General features: G+C 36.9%; 1 long non-coding RNA gene across 1 annotated transcript; it reads right to left on the bottom strand.

Annotated features, from left to right (window-relative positions):
* Window positions 1-261: 261 nt before the first annotated feature.
* Window positions 262-9,385, bottom strand: LOC311283885. Its single transcript, XR_014626134.1, has 4 exons — window positions 9,297-9,385; window positions 7,394-7,493; window positions 7,185-7,298; window positions 262-763 (listed from the first exon to the last, which is right to left on the bottom strand). It is a non-coding gene; the product is annotated as an uncharacterized lncRNA (long non-coding RNA).
* Between the last annotated feature and the right edge of the window lie 4,073 nt (window positions 9,386-13,458).

Genomic DNA, 13,458 nt, shown 5'->3' with positions numbered 1-13,458 from the left:
ACTGTGTACACTACACATGAACAGAAGACCGTAATTGGTAAATCTTTAAAAGTGCTATGCAGTAATATCCCAGAATCTATCAAAGCATAACTATCACATTCATACAGTATTTCATAGTTTACTATCCACTATGTAACCTTGTTTTGCAAATACTCCTAAGATACAAGGCAGAAATGGTTTGCATGGCATAGCCAAATTTACGAATCTGAAAAAAGGTCACAGCCAAGTTAAAAAAAAGAGGTCATCTAGAAAATAAAAAAATCATGCATTTTCAGCTGATATAACTTTAATTAAATCTAAACCTGTATGCTTTTCTAATATCATGGATCAACTGTGCCAAAGCACCTTTCCTATTTCTTCTTCCCAGCCAGTAGTGCCACTGGATGAATTTCAAGTGTTCTTTTAACAGTTTTTTAGTTTTGTTACCCCTGAATCTTGATACCTGTGCCTTGATGGCTAGCCAGGCCCGTTCAATATGTTGTGTGTGGCAGCCAGTTTGGGGATCAACAAAATTTTTACTGTGGTTTACAGTTAGGTGTTTGTATCCTTGTGGTTGTAGCGCATTCAGATATGCCCTCCAATTGTCACTGTAAACAGCTGACCCCCTTCTGATGTGCCGTTTGATGATGGGCATCAATGTGGTCCTGGAACGGTCCTTTACCATCTTTAAGACTGGTAGGCGGCGAGCTCCTTTAACCTCCATCATCCCAAACACCCAGCCTTTTTTTCTCTGCCAAGTAGTACGACAGCGGCCACGATTAAACTGAAAATGCATAAACACAAGAAACATAACAAATGTTAACAGCAGTTAAACCTGGATTGTGTTTGATAAAACATACACTTGGATTCTGATCTCCCCATGAGCATTTGGGGGTCATTCAAGCCATTCCTCAGCACACATGAATATAGATGGCGATATCACTTCTTTATAGCAGAAATAAACTGCTGCAGAAAAAGTTAGGTGCCATGCAAAATGTAATGTGTACTTGCATTACTTATCACAAATGTATTGGAGTAAAAATGACTTTTACTTGTTCAAAAATGTAGTCAATAGAGAGTAAAAGTTGCTAATATTTGATACTCAGTACAACTGCAAAGTATACTTAAGTACAGTAACTAATTACATTTACTCAGATACTTTACACCTCTGAGGAGAAATGAAAGCTTTAGCATAAGTTCTGCTGGGAAGACTCAATTACTACGTCACTTATTGCCTTCACTTCTATCCAATCATATTCTTATGCTCACTGTATAAAAGCACGGTACTTACACATGTTTGAGTTCGCAGATACTGAAGCGACGATTAGTTCGCAGATGCTGACGCTTCAATTCAGTTAGCAGTTGCTGACGCTTCAATTCAATGCGCAGTATGACACCGGCGTTCCTTCACTTGCGTTCGAATCCAATCATATAACAACACAAGTCATATCGTTGATTTGATCTCAGCCATTTTCGCGGTGCGCGAATGCACCACGCTTGCAGAGGAAACAAGAATGTGGCGGCTTTAAATCTCACGAGAGACGATCTCCTAACAGGGTTTTCAAGTTCAAGTTCCATTTTCAAGGCTTTCACGTTGAATAGCTTCCCGCGGCCACTGTTTATATCCCTATTAGGCTACTATGATTAAATTCCATTCAGGTAAGTATATTAATTTGCTACTCTACTGCTCCCTTCATCAGCGGTAAAGTTCAATTGTGACTCTGGAGACACGGTAGTTTTCTAAAAAAAAAAAAAAAAAAAACACTGCCAATACATAGCCTACAGTCTGCACCGCAACATACTGTAACGCTTTAAAAAGAAGGGACTGGTGGACACGTATGATATCCACAGCGCAGTAGCTACTAATCTATTTCAGCGTTGTTGATTCCACGCTCTCATGGTTAATTGCAAAATATTAACAGCTGGGTTGCTGAAAATAATTAAATCAAGCTTAAGAGCAACTTTATCAAATTGGCTTTATGTATATGCCATTTGCAGCTCGCGCTCCTCATCTGCTCACTATGACGTGCCTTTCAATAAAGGAGCATACCTATTCAACTCGTTTACGCCCTTATCTGAATTCGTTATTGCTTCGGCCTTCATGGAGACGTTTGCTAGTCACTTCCCGACCGCCGGTAAAATTTCGTCTTAAATGCTGCGCTTTAACAATAAAGGGGGAATTTTATCTCCGTTCATTTTCTGTAAATATAACTATCTATTATTCAAACATAAAACAAAAGCAATTAATAGCTACTGTTAAATTAAAAATAAAAATAAATACATAAGTTATAAATTTATAAAGGGTTTGTAAAAATTTGAAAGTGATATAAATATATGTCCATATCAGAAGCAAGTTGTTTGTTGGATGTTATACGTATGCCGTAGTAGACATGGTTATGAAGGGTATATGTAGGGTATGTAGCAGGAGTGTTTAATACAAAAGAAGTAAATCATAAATTTACAGTGCTAATAATTCTCTATATCTCTATCAATTCGACTTGTTGCATATAGGCCTACAATGATATGATTTTTCATATCAAGATCTTTTAATTCTTGCATTTAAGTTCTTCACTAACAGATTTATGGTACAACCGCCATAACCCAAATTTTCTTGGCGACTACTTTAATCCACCGATATGTGTCATAGAAATATAGACATTATAAGGATTCGATATTAAATGTACAAAGGCAGACTAAGGATGCTCGGGTCAAGGTCACAGACTTTGCCAAAACTTGCCTAACATAGTAGAACTAACAGTTATAAGTGTAGACTATATAATTCAACCAATCACCAGACGAACGTCAGTCAAGAAGACTCGAATGACATTATATTTACTTATCTGTATGATTTAATTATCTGTATGATTTAAATGTTCACCTATTTTTCTATTCAAGGGACTCACTTGGTTGCCATGGCAGTGATCTCTCGGTCGTGAATAACTTCATTCATATAACTTGAGAGTAATGTCAGGTGTACGCAGCCAGCTGAGAAAGATTCTATGCTCAAAGTCAACAACAGAATATCAAGTGTGATTGAGGTATCTTTTCGGTATGCAGTCACCTTACTACAGGTAAGTATTGCACTGAGTTAAAAAAGATTTAAAAAAAAAAAAAAAAATTCTAGTATAAGTATCTCTTTAAGGCAGGGCATTTATTTCTCGTCTGTTAACACTGGCCATAGTCGAAGGGTGCATATCCATTCAGATTTGGACATTCGGAATACCAAAGGTCAGATAATTTACCAAGCCTGCTCAGACTCCGTTCATTCGCACTTCATCGAATTATCTTATAGCGGCTGCTAACATCTCTGGGTTCGAAGTGGTGGCAAAACTTATGTTGTACGTGCTAACGAAGCTCGGTTGCATTCCTAAGGCAGATCGTGTTAGACGATCATGCTATTCCCGAGACGTTCAGCTGGCAATCAGTAGTCTCCAATTTCATGATTAAGGTCCCGCAAGCACATTCCTGACCACTGCAATGCATAGCTACGCACTGTAGTCTTCAGGCGGCTCTGCCTTCAGCAACCCTTATCCATCACCCTGCCCTCCTCTAACTGTGATCAAATAAATTAGTCACTCTGCTCAATCCAGCTAGACAGTATATCACTGAAGATGTGGCTCCCTACACCTTTAAAGCTTGTATTTCTGCAGAATTGATTTTGTTTCGCTTTTCTTTCAGATTCCTAATTTCTTATCCGGATCACGGCCGGTTGTTCCTTCCTTATCTACAATTAGTAAAATTGATGTGTGGTGGGTCTCCTGTGTCCCCATGGTGTGTGTGAGGGGTTTGGCTTGGAATGTCCTAAATACATTTCATATCCTATGCTGGAATTGTCATTGAGGGTGAGTAAAGCGCATGGTTTTTGTCGTCCCTTTGGATGCAGTCGAGCTGCTGCTCCCGGAACAGGGCTGGAGTTCAACAGCTCGTTTTGCAGCTTTGATTACCTCTCACAGACATTTCAAAACTTTTAGATTATATTCAAACCAAGTCAGCCAAAGATGGAGAGACTCAAGAAGCGTCAACATGTATACCCCATTTCCGGATGGTTGGTTGATGTATCATGTAGCTTATGCGTAGTTATCTTCTAGTATTGACAGCTCATTCTGTTTGTTATGCTATAAATCATATTCCGGGAGCTAAATATATAACTTTATGGTTTGTGATGCCACTAATCCAAAGGAATGCCGCACAGTCCCTCTCAGCATTGTTGTAGTCCTTAAAAAGCGATCTCTTTAAATTAAATCTTCAATGCTTGAACTTGTGCATTGTAACTTTGCAGATGTTGGTTATGCTTTAACAGTAACATTACAGGAAAGCGAAATCCATTTAACCCCCTTTTATTACCTCCCATCCATCTTGGTTACTTTTCCTATTTTCATATTCAGATCGTATCCATGTTTAACTATGTTCATGGCTCATGCATCCAGGGGAATTTTCTTCAGATCTAACACTCCGATCTTGCCCTAGGTCCTTTTTCTGATTCACCTTCTCCCCTAATTTTTTTACTCTTTCTTAAGCACTCCAACCGACTCAAGTTTCTGGTATCATATCAACAATTTCTAAAATTAGCAATACATTTTGTCCCTTCTCATCTGATTACATTCCTAAAATCCGCTCTAGATTCTCAGATCACTTTCCCCATTTTCCTACCTACGAAGCATCTCTCTCTAAATCCTGGTTCAGGACTCATCTAGTTCTGTCCTCAAAAGCTGCAGTTATCTCCCCTCCAGTATAATGGTCATTCATTTAGGATTGGGGCAGCCACTACAGCAGCTGAACGTGGCATTTCTACTTCAGCTTTCAAGATCCTGGGCAGATGGTCTTCCTCTGCATTCAAGTCTTATATAAGACCAGATTCTAAAACTATTCTTCAAGCCCAGCAAGCTCTACAATAACCATAAGGTAAAAAACTATGCAACTACTGGTGGTGGTGTCAATCTTATTTCCTTCATCCTGTTATTATTCTAGCCAGCACTCCTCAATGACTATCTAGTCATCTATTCTGTGTGGCTTAGCGGCTCTGTTCAATGTGGCCTCGTCTCTATGTGGCTGTAGCAGCCGTTGTGCCTTTGTTACATGTTCGTCATTTAATTTAAAAACAAAAATAAATAATAATAATAATAATAATTATATAATAAAAAAAAAAAAAACAGTGACTATTTCATGCGATATTCATGTTCTATGTGGTCTACTGTGACCGTGTAGCCTAATGTGGCTGTCCCGTGGTCTTGTGGCCATTAAGTATGGCAGGTTCTGTGTGGCCTAGTGGCTCTGTCTCGTTGGCCTCGTTCAGTGTGGCTTAGCAGCCTTGTGGCCCGGTGGGCCTCGTCTCTGTGGCGGTCTCATGGCTTCGTGGTACCATGTCGCCATGTCCTATGTTCGGCCTCCAGGCTGTGGCCCTATGGCCTCGTTCCGTGTGGCTTAGTGGCCGTTGTCTGTACGTCTCGTCTATGTGTGGGCTTATGGTTTGGAACCCTTTATGTTCTGTGTGGTCTACTGTGACCGTGTAGCCTAATGTGGCCTTGTCTCGTGGTCTTGTGGCCTTCATGGCATGGTTAAATGTGGCCTAGTGGCCTTGTACTCAAGTATGTCTGTCTACGTGTGGCATTAGTGGCCTTGTGGCCACGTGGGCCTTGTGTACATGTGGGGCTTGGCGCCTTGTGGCATATGTTTGCCTTGTCCTTTTAAAAAGATGCCTGAATGGCCAGTGGCCCCTTTGGGGCAGAGGTTTAATGTGGCTTAGATGCCGTAGTCTTGTGTGGTTTGTCTTTATGTGGCTCTAGTGGCTCGGTCTTGTCCTTAAAAGATGCAATGGTGGCCAGTTGCCCCCCGGGGCATAGGTTTCGTGATCTTAAAGCTGTTGTATCCTGTTAAAAAAAAAAAAAAAAAAAAAAAAACCTTATGTGTTGTCCAGTCTTACCTCGTCTCTTTGTGGCATTAGCGGCCGTTGTGGCTTAGTAGCCTCGTCTCTGTGGTCTATTGTGGCCGTGTGGCTCATTAAAGCCTCGTCTCTGTGGTCTATAAAGGCCATGTGGTCCAATGAGGCCAGAGTCTGTGTTATGCTCAGCCCCAGGTGGCTGCTATATGTGGTCCAAGGAGGCCTGTTTATTATTTTGCCAAGGCGGCTGTCTGTGTGGTCCAATGTGGCCTTGTCTATGCAAGCCAAAAGCGGCATTGCCGGTCCAATGAGGCCTTGTCTCTGTGTTTTCCTAGGAGTGAACTGGCAATTAAAAAATAAATATATAAATAAATAAAATAAAACACTTTTAATTTAACATATAAAAACATAGTTATTTTAGAATTATCTGTCCTTCTCCCCTATTAAACTTTAGGCACGCTGTATTTTCACATCTAATTTGTATCTTCACCATTTGTTTCTTCCTTCTCTATTTTTCAGGAACCCCAGGACTCTAGACTGGTGGGTTTACTCAGTTACCATCTTTTGGGGGTTGGCGTGCCCCGTTCCAGTGTAGTCATACTCCACCTATTTTTGGGGGTCGGCTGCGCCCCTGCCTTCATCTCTAGGCAGGAATTGCAGATCCGATACTCTCGGATTATGCACTACGGACGGGGCCTACGCCAAATGACTTTGTAGTTTATCAGCTTGCTGAGCTGTCAATAAATGTATGGTTTATTGAAATAACTCTCCCGAGTCTTTCTGGTAGAAATGAAAGCTTTAGCATAAGTTCTGCTGGGAAGACTCAATTACTACGTCACTTATTGCCTTCACTTCTATCCAATCATATTCTTATGCTCACTGTATAAAAGCACGGTACTTACACATGTTTGAGTTCGCAGATACTGAAGCGACGATTACCCCCATCCTCCCCACCACCACCAGGATGGTCCCGTCCATATCTCCCAGGGGGGTCGGCTGCGCCCCTGCCTTCATCTCTAGGCAGGAATTGCAGATCCGATACTCTCGGATTATGCACTACGGACGGGGCCTACGCCAAATGACTTTGTAGTTTATCAGCTTGCTGAGCTGTCAATAAATGTATGGTTTATTGAAATAACTCTCCCGAGTCTTTCTGGTAGAACTTATTGTTCAGCTATTGGCACATCATTCAATCATGTCTTTTGATTGCATGTGGTATTTTGATGTGATATTAACACTGGAAGTATTAGTGAATGACGCTTTAACCAAATTTAGTATTTCAACATGGTAAAAAACGAACTTTTTGTATTTCTCATGTCAGATGTACCTTTCTCTTGTGAGCGAACTTAGACTCATCTATGGCCACAAACTTCTGTCTTGACTTCCCGCCAACTCTAAGACCTGTTTTTCTTTTCAGTTTACTCAATGCATTAATGCAAACCTGTAAAAAATATGTGGATATTAGTACAAACAAAATTAATTACAGTTCAATTAGCTGAGCAATGTAGTACTGAAGAGTTATTCAATTTAAGCTACCTTCCTGAGCAATTTGTTCATTCTGGACAATGTTGTTGATGTTTTGGCAACACAGTCTTCCATCAAATCAATTTGTCTTAGATGTAGACCCTGTGAAAACCTTTAAAGAAAATAATTTTAATTAATAAAAAACAATAACCAAAATGTAATGATGTACAAAAAAGATGATTAGAAATAAATATTAATTTAGAGGGCCCCTATTATGGATTTTTGAAAATGACCTTTCATGTAGTGTGTAACATAGCTACAAGTGAATGAAAACATCCTGCAAAGCTTTATCTGAAAGTGCACCGTATATAAAGTTATTGTCTTTGAAAAGTAAGAGTCGACTCTGAATCAGTGAAATTCGCTAAGAGATGACGTCAAGACGAACATTATTATTATATTGCCCGCCCACTTATTGCGTGCGCACACAGCAGGGAAAACTCAAACCAGCAGCTGATTTCTGTGGACACTGGACAGCATCATGTTGAGAAGGCGGCGCTGTGCTCTATAATGTGAAGGTAAAGACAGTTTTATTTCACTGCCCAAGGACGAGCATGTGAAGAATCAGTGGTTAAAGTTCATCTTTACCATGATATCACAGGAGTATAATCATAAACTTTTGCTGTGTTCCCTTTATTTTACTGAAGACTGCTTCTCAAATCTCTGAGATAAAGGCAGGATTCGCTTGCTTTTGAAAGATGGTTTTCAAAATACTTAGTTTTGAGTTCACTTGTTAATGCTGATGGGGAGGAATTACAGTTGCAACATCTTATAATGTAGGCTACCTCAAACTGAGTAGTGTATCACTGAGAAATGTTCTGGTTTGGGCTGAATGACTAGCTCTTCCAGTGTTTCATCATTGCATTCGCGCTCGGATTGATATGGTCAAATCGACGTCATTGTTTGTTACTGTGTTTAGTTTACATTGTAGGAAGCCTCAGGACACAGAGCGGTAAACCAATCACAAGATACTGCGCTGTCTGGCCAATCAGAGCAGAGTATCTCACGGAAAGGAGGGATTGAGATTGAATCATTTGAGGAGTCATTTGAGAATCATAAATCAAAATTTGATGATGTGCAAATGTATATTATGAAGAAATTAAAGTTTTTTTTTTTTTTTACCTTTGATGCATAAACGTTGTAGGAGACTCCACAACAGCATTAAGAAACTTTAAAATAGCATAATAGTGGCCTTTTAAACAGTAATACATGTTCTTAAAAAAAGTTATTTTAGGTAGTAATAGCTGAGTCTTAGTTGTTTTAGGTAATACACAAGTTAAAACCGATGGGTAATATGGAGTAGCCTAGGTGGAATGTCATTGCAAACTTCTATAACACATTAATGTGGAGAGTTGTACATTAAATCTTGAATAGTGAGTTATTTTCCTACTTTTGGAGATGACATTGGTGAGCATTTGCAAGATGAATTACAAATTTTGCTTGCAAAAACTATGTAACCACACTAACTAGCTATGTTATTGTTACAGGTGAAACTCGAAAACCTAGAATATTAGTTTTAAACATAAAAAGTTTATTTATTTCAACTTAAAAGGTGAAACTAATATATACTTTTCACATCCAAAGTGAAATATTTTAAGCCATTATTTGTTATAATTTTGATGATTATGGCTTATACTATGAAAACCTTTTCACAATATACTAATTTTGAATTTGGGGCCACAATCATCAAAATTAACACTATATTTTACCGTGTCCTTGTTACATATGTTACTTGTACTTACAATAGTATTAACAGTTAATTATGCATAATTACATGTAACCAACCAACCAAACCCAACTACCCTAACTCTAAGTGCATGCACTTAATTAATATTACTCAGTACTTAAATATATAATTGCACTGTAACAATGACACCGTAAAATAAAGTTTAACCAGTGCCTGGCTACTATACGTTACCTGTATATGTATTCCATCCACTTAACCAGAGGAACCCTCGAGTTATTAAACAGTGATCCATTGCGAATGGAGAGTGTAATTCTGCGATGCGTGTTTCTTCGACATGTCCTAAGAAAACAGTGCAAAATATTAGTAAATCTAAGAAGCAAGTTGCTTAAAATTATGTTAACGTTAACTAGGCTATCCAAATAACGAATTAAACTGGGTGCCTGCCTAAAGTTACTTACCATATATAACCATCACGTCCACTGTGTGTTGTAATTCGCATGTTTTTTCCACATCGGCGACAACTTGGTGCCTTGCACAGCAAGCCTTTCTTCTGTAGCCATTTTATTATTCGTTTTCTGTGTTTTCCACTACTGCATAGACGTATTAACTTATTTAATTGCCTTGAACACATAGCCATCTATATAGATTTATTTACTTTCCGAGTTGAAATTTTTGGCGCCGTGCTGGTAATGGCTGCCTACAATGAAACGTGACAGTTGTCCCATGACGTAAGTTAGTTTTGATTGGCCTGTTGCATTCTGAACCGCCAACTTGATCCCTATCAGGACTCGTCAGGAGTATGAATTTCAATCGACGACAGCAAACAGTTAGCTTTTTTGCGCCCTCCTCATTTGTATTGCAGAAATCCTCTTACTAACCTAACTTTACATCCAGTAACGTTATGCCACGAAAGAAAGGTGTTTCTCTGAAGAGGAACTGCCTCCAACGCAGCGCACCTGATACCATGGACCTCTTGGACAAAGGTAACTTAACATGTCGGCTTTTCTTATAAGCTAATGTTAGCTAGTAGTACCACTACACTGTAAAAAATAAAATTGTAAAAAAACAGTCATTGACTGTCAGCTGCGGCTGCCAAACAAAAACCGTAAAAATAAAGTAAAATATCCTAATTTAAATTAAGTGCAAAAAACTTTTACAGAAATTTTCCTTAAATGTTTTACGGAAAAACAGTGTTATTTTACAGCTATTTCCTGAATTATTACGATCAAACACCTTCATTGTAAAAAAATCCCATAAAAAACAGTCAAATGACTGTCAGCAATGGCTGCCATACAAAAAAACGTAAAATTAATGTAAAATATCCTAATTTAAATAAGTGCAAAATACTTTTACAGAAATCTTCATTAATCTTTTTTAACAGAAACACACAGTTAAAACACAGTTAATTCACATTTTTTTCTGATTTTTTAGTGAAAAACATGCAGTTAATTATATGCATGATTTGCTGTGACTATACGTCACTACATCAGCAACTACACAGTTACTGTCTGTTAAATAAAGCAACATGCAGCATATCATCAGTGTTTCTCTGCTCATCCTGGACTGAAGCTCAGGCTCTACTCTTCAACACAATGGTGACACACGAAACACACCATACAGAAACACTTTAAACCCCAACAGAACATTAAACACTATCAGGATCTCAGCATCTTCACTTATTACAATCCAGACTTTATTTCTTTCATACTAACATTCTTATTGAGAATTAACAGAGGTTTAGAAGTTGAAGCTTTATTGAAAATAATAAAGTTTGATGCCACCATGATGGAGATTAGTGTTTGTTTTAGTTGGACTCTTGACCTTTTAGTGTTTTACTTAAGTTTTTCTCTGGCTGCTTTAACTGTGTGTCTCTGATGCATATTAGTTATGGTAGGAGTCCAAGAGAAACTCAGATCAGATGATGTTGGTCTCTTTTTAGTGATAATAGTCACCATGTAGTGTCCTGCTTCATTGATACCACCTGAAGTGAAAATTTGATTAAGTAATTAAACATTAGTTGTTAATTTTTGCCTGATAAAGCTGCTATAGAAGATCCTGCAGTGCTGTGATACTCAGATTTTATGATGTCATTATACAGAAAATGTTTTGACAGGATTATATCGACTCACTCAGACATCAAGAATCAACATATGAATCACAACAATGGTGACAACGAAAAAAAATCTGAACTACTATAAAGTCACAAAAAGGCTTTGTTGGTTGTCACCATTGTTGAGATTCATATGTTGATTCTTGATGTCTATACTACAAAAAAAAAATAATAATAACCAGCTCAAAACTTTTTCCATATAATATATATCTTTTTAAATTTCAGATTATTACAATATCGTTGCCAAAGATCATGTGAGAAATTATGACATTATAGACTCTGTATAAAGCTAAATTCCATCTACATATTATGTAATCTAAACTAATATATTCAGAGATTTGGCTGTCATATCAGTGAATCAGATCATCACGATGACTGTAATATCACTTATGAATGATCATGATCATCTGATATTTCTCCTGCATTTATTGCTATAACAAACGTGTATTAAATACACAGTTAAAGCAGTCAGAGAAAAATAATGTTAAAGACTCACGGGTCATGAGCCCAACTAAAGCAGACACTGATCTCAATCATGGTGATATCAAATTTATTTTAAAGCTGTCAGCTGCGGCTGTCAAACAAAAACCGTAAAAATAAAGTAAAATATCCTATTTTAGAAGTGCAAAAAACTTTTACAGAAATTTTCCTTAAATGTTTTACAGAAAAACACTGTTATTTTACAGCTATTTCTTGAATTATTACGATTGTAAAAAAATATATGCATGTGAGAAATTATGACATTATAGACTTTGTATAAAGCTAAATTCCATCTAATTCCATATGATGACATCATCAAAGAATGACCAAAATCATCTGAAATTTTCTCCAGCTTTTATTGCTATAACAAATGTGTATCAAATACACAGTTAAAGCAGCCAAAGAAAAACGTAAGATATAAATTGAAGTCATGAGCCCAACTAAAGCAGACACTAATCTCAATCATGGTGACATCAAATTTATTTTAAAGTTTTTTACAATTTTTTTAAATTAGCATATTTTACTTTAATTTTATGGTTTTTGTTTGGCAGCCGCAGCTGCCAGTCATTTGACCCTTTTTTTACGATTTTTTTACAATGAAGGTGTTTGATCATAATAATGCAGGAAATACCTGTGAAATAACAGTGTTTTTTCGGTTTATTTAAATTACCATATTTGACTTTAATTTTAAGGTTTTTGTTTGGCAGCCGCAGCTGCCAGTCATTTGACCCTTTTTTTACGATTTTTTTTACAATGAAGGTTTTTGATCGTGATTATTCAGGAAATACCTGTAAAATAACAGTGTTTTTCAGTTTATTTAATTTAGGATGTTTTACAGTTTTTTGGGGAGCTGACAGTCATTTGACCATTTTATCATTTAACTGTTTTCTTTCTGTTAAATTACAGATTATATTTGTAATTTTACATACATTTTTATGTAATTTAAGAAAACAGAAAAAATACTGTATGAAAAATACAATCAATTTTCTGTATAAAAAGTGTGAATTACTGTAATTTGTCATTAATGTCACAATACCTAAAATAACAGCTGAATTTTTATTTTACAGATATTATTTGTAATTTTATAGTGTTTTGAGTACAATTTAAAATGAAAGAAAATGATCGTAAAAAAATCACAGTTATTTTCTGTAAAATTAGGATTTTTTTTTACAGTGTAGGATGATGATTTATTTTACACTTAGTTTGCGGTGTTGAACATTATTACCAATCAAACATGTTTCTGATGAACGCAATGTCCAATCAGAGACATTTTAATTCGTCATCGCGTCATGAGGGTTGCATGCGCTTTTACTGACTAAATTATGAATTCTCTCTTATTAGCCTATCATAAACAACAGAAAAATACAGAAAAGATGCAAGAGATTCATTTTGAGTAACTTGCATTAGACTGAAGTCATGGACTGCTTCAGTGTTTTTTGATTGCTTTCTAATATTCCAAGTTCAATAACCATTTTGTTTTTCATGCTAGTGCTACTAGTACTACAGTATATTTCAATGTTGTCTTTATTTCTAATCCAAAAAAAGCAGTAGGCCTAAACAATTTCATTAACGGTTCTTAGCTTTGTTTTTTCTGTAGTCAGAATATGCTTTTTCCTCCACCAATAAATGAATAATCGTCATTAAAATTTCAAGAGCAATAATCAACCATAATTATTTTGTCTTAATATTGCAGCTTTACCTCTATATTGACTTATAGAATATAATGACTGAATGATTTTTTTACAGGCTATTTATCTTATGCAATGTAAATGTACATGAGCATCATTAAACAGTATGTGTAAA

The sequence above is a fragment of the Rutilus rutilus genome, assembly GCF_951802725.1.
Source record: "Rutilus rutilus genome assembly, chromosome: 2".
Classification (NCBI taxonomy): Eukaryota; Metazoa; Chordata; class Actinopteri; order Cypriniformes; family Leuciscidae; genus Rutilus; species Rutilus rutilus.
Note: the sequence above shows the minus strand (reverse complement) of the source record. Positions and strands in the feature narration are given on the sequence as shown.